The sequence below is a fragment of the Arachis ipaensis genome, chromosome B06 (assembly GCF_000816755.2).
Source record: "Arachis ipaensis cultivar K30076 chromosome B06, Araip1.1, whole genome shotgun sequence".
Taxonomy (NCBI): domain Eukaryota; kingdom Viridiplantae; phylum Streptophyta; class Magnoliopsida; order Fabales; family Fabaceae; genus Arachis; species Arachis ipaensis.
In genome coordinates, this window is record NC_029790.2 from 120,495,738 (window position 1) to 120,499,960 (window position 4,223).

At 37.6% G+C, this 4,223-nt stretch overlaps 1 pseudogene; it reads right to left on the minus strand.

Annotated features, from left to right (window-relative positions):
* LOC107648410 lies at positions 2,245-4,165 on the minus strand (annotated as a pseudogene).

Consider the following 4,223-nt stretch of genomic DNA (forward strand, 5'->3'; position numbering starts at 1 on the left):
TATATATATATAAGAATTTAATGAATAAATTTATCATTATTTTTGTCCAAAAAATATAGTATAATATTATTGTGTAATTAATAGTAATAATAATTTTATTTTATTTTGTTTTTGGATGGAGGACTATTATATCTAACAGACAGAAACGTTACGGATTGATTTATACATTAGTTTTTCTTGGGGACTAAAATGTCCGTTTTTAAAATCTTTGGGGACTGATTTGAGTAATTACTCTACCGAAAAATAACATGGGGATTGATTTGTCTGCCGGAGTAAAATCTTAGGGATTGATGTGTGTATTAATTTTTTTGGGGACTAAAATGTCCAATTCTAAAATCCTTGAGGACTGATTTAGGTAATTTCTCTATATTTAAATATCTAATAAAATTAATTAATTAATATAATAATTTATTATAATGAATTAAATTTAATAAATTAAAAAAATATATTAAAAAATACTCTTAAAAGTATATCACATCAATTTTATCATTAAATACATAAATTCAAATTTTATATAATAGAATACATAACCAAATGCAATTTATTTTACGATGCTACCTCTGCTGCAAAGGCGATTTTAGTTAGTGTTGAAACGTATGTAACAGTGGACAAGGATTATTTTTTGGTGAGTATTTGATTTAATGCATTAATGTTTAAAAAAATAAAAAAAAAATCCCTTTTTTCTTTTAATTTTGTATGTTTGACAAATTTGTAATAATAAAAATAAAAATACTAGAAAAATCAAATAAACATTTTTTTAGAAGTTATAATTTACATTTTTTTAAAAAATTTAAAAAAATTTTATATAATAAATGAACAATAAATAGTATTATTATCTTGGGGAAGATCGTTTTCTTGGTCAGAGTAGTTGGTTAAGAGGTAAATTTCTTCACCAGAAACAATCTATGCCGCTACATTCACCCTTTTTGCCGTAAAAACCCTTGGCACTTCTCACATACTGTCACCACCTTTTCCCACATGTTAATGCCTCCCAGACACTCACCCCCTTCAATATATATTTTTTTTAGTCTTGACCCTCTTCAATATCAAAGCCACCTCCCAGTAAGATGTAAGTAGACTCTTTTTCATATGTTAATGAATAAAATAATTTAGTTTTGGCCATTCATCTGAAAAATGATCACATAAAGGAAGTTAATAGAACTATAAAAGGAAAACACTAACAAACTCTGGCACTTAAAAAATCACTGCAGATGGTTACAACTTACACGGTTAGGAATCACTTCCTGCATCTTTGCAGGTTACAGATGCGCAATCTTGAATATTATAATTTCCCCCTTCCTAAAAGAATCAGTGGCGATTTCTTTCCTTTTTTTTCCCTTTAAATTGTTATGAAAAGTAAGCACCTATAGCCATAACCATAACTACCACAAATCACATGGTTTGCATCCCCTGCCTCTGTCCAGTTCCTTACATTCTCATCTGCGTAGCTTTACGGTCCATTTTTTCCGTAGTCGTCTGTCAGTGGCGTGTCAACCATTGAATATGTTAGGCCACCACAACTGCAACCTCCATTAGTTAATGTTTTGCTTGTAAGCCAATAAATAGAGAGCCGCAGCCTGCATCAGTTCACATTAGAAGAGTAGCTCTGGGTGATTATAGTGAGTCAGCTACTTCAGTGTTTAACACAGTTGCTTCTATTTTAATGTCTCATAGCTCTTTACTAGACTGGACACAAACCAAGAGGGGAAGATACATCGGGACCAAGTTCATCGCTGTTTTCCTAGGGAGACTAACTTTTATCGAGAAACACTCTAGACCAACACTCGAGTGATCTTTCATCTTAAAAACTCTTGAAAATACCAAGTTTTATGAATGAAATAGCTGTTACCACACTGTTCACCCTCTGCATTCATTATTCATTAACACCCCTTGGACATGATCAAGGCCTGTTTAAGTGTTCACGTCATGGCATCTTTCTCCTAATAGGAGCATAGGAGGTCCTTGTTTGTCTGAAAACGTTCTATGTTATCTGAATCCCACAACCGTTCAGTAATGTTAACATTAGCATACCAAAGCATAACCCCATCCAAAATTTTAATATTAGCAATTCCATTTTGGATGACACTTTTCAAAGAAGAAACTCGTTTGAAAAACCTAAAGCAGTGCTTATGTTCTTGCGACTAGGATGCGATCATCGGACATTAATAAGTAGTACTGCAACACCACCTTTTCGGCAACCACCTCAACTAATTTTGTCCTTCCCAGTAGCAGAAACAGTTCAAATAGAAGTGATTTAGATTTAATCAGGCACATTTGAGCAACTTTAAGTCTACTCTTTTTGTTAATTATGACAATTGAAAAAACGAAATCTTTTGTACAATGCTCAATTAAGTAGAAACAAGGCTCCACCCTGGAGTTTTCTTTAGTCTTTCTTCTTTCATAACCTTCCTCAGTCTCAAAACTTCATTCCATTGTCCAGCCTCTGCATATATATTCAACATAGCAACATGAACACCATGATTATGAGGTTCCAGAGTAAGAATTTCTTTTACGACTCTTTTAGCAACCTTGGTATTTCCATTATTTTTGCAAGCTGCCAACAAAGCTCCTAAAATAACAATATCAGGCTTCCAAGGCATTGCTTTACCAGTTCCTCTGCCTCTATCAACTTACCCTCTTTCCCAAGAAGATCCACCATGCACCCCTAATGTTCAATCTTCGGGTCAACCCCATACACATTTTTCATGGAATAAAAGATTTCACGACCAACATCAATCAAGCCAGCATGGCAACAAGCCGACAAAACCCCTAAGAAAGTTACATCGTTCGGGATGACAAGTTGCTCCTCCTTCAGCTTCTCAAAGAGACCAAGAGCATCTTCAACATGTCCCTGAGCAGCCAAGCCAGAGATCATCACATTCCAAGTAACAACATTTCTCTCAGTCATTTCATCAAACAACTTCCGAGCCATAACAATCTCCCCATTCTTTGCATACATGTAAACCAACGCCGTCCCAAGAATCACTTTCACTTCAAACCCCTTCACCTTCATGAACTCATGAATCCTCTGCCCAAGCTCAAGATACCCCTCCCGAGCACAAGCCGATAACACCGAAGCCAGCATCGCAGCATTGGGCTCCAATCCATCTCCAATCATCTCATCAAAAAGCCCCAAAGCCTCATCATAACATTGATTCTGAGCATACCCACAAACCATCGTTGTCCATTGACTCAAACTCCTGGCCGGCATTTCATCAATCATATGGCGTGCACGGGTAAAATCACCGGAGACAGAGTAACACCATTGGCCACGTGGGAATCTAAGCACATCCCGAATTTCAGCACGTGTGTGTGAACCTGGGTACAGGATGGCAGGGAGGGAATGTTAGAGCAGGCTTTAAGGAGAAAGGGGAAGGTGTGTTTCCCGGGAATAGCGCCTAGCTTCCTCATGGAGATGTGAAGGCAGAGAGAGTGATGGGGATTGGGGCTAGAGGCCTGGGCGCGGACTTGTTTGAGGTGGTGTATTGTGGTGCATTGGTCGGCGAGGAGAGAGAGACTAGGAGGAATGGTTGAGAAGAGTGAACGGGGGAAGCGGTGTTTGAGCGAGACGTGCAGTTTTGGCGGCACCATTCGAAGAAAGGTGGTTGGTGATCAGAGACTCGGAGTTTCCCAGGGTATCCGCCACCGGCGGCAGCAAAGCAAGGTTGTTCCGGAATTCAATTCCCGACCGATCAGGTGCTTCGTGCAGAAGGCGGAATTCAATTCCTGACACAGAAGAATGAAGTAACCATTCAACCAAGCTAAGTGTACTTTCACTGATTCTTATCATACATATATGCATGTTATTCGACTTCAACTCGTTAGTTTTTTATGAGTCAAAAGTCAAAACTTTACATTATCTAGTGCCAACTGGCAACTTAACAAATGATTGTGAAGACACACGTCACATTCAAATTTAACGAAGATTGTGAGTGTTGTCTTACCCATTTCAAATCAAGAACTCAAGGCCAGAACACGAAACATCTGCCCAGAAACACGCAGATAACGAAGAATCCTCTCCCGCATTCACACAAAAAGTAAAAATTAAAAAAAAAAAATCACATCGCAAGAAAACCTAACCCAGAAGGCCAGAACACGAAGCATCTGCCCCTCATCCCTTGGCAAAGCACCTTGTGCCACACCTCCTCCTCCCCTATTTCCCTCGTCGCTTTTATAATTTTTTAAATTATTTTAACTGAATTTTTTCACATTATGGTCAACCG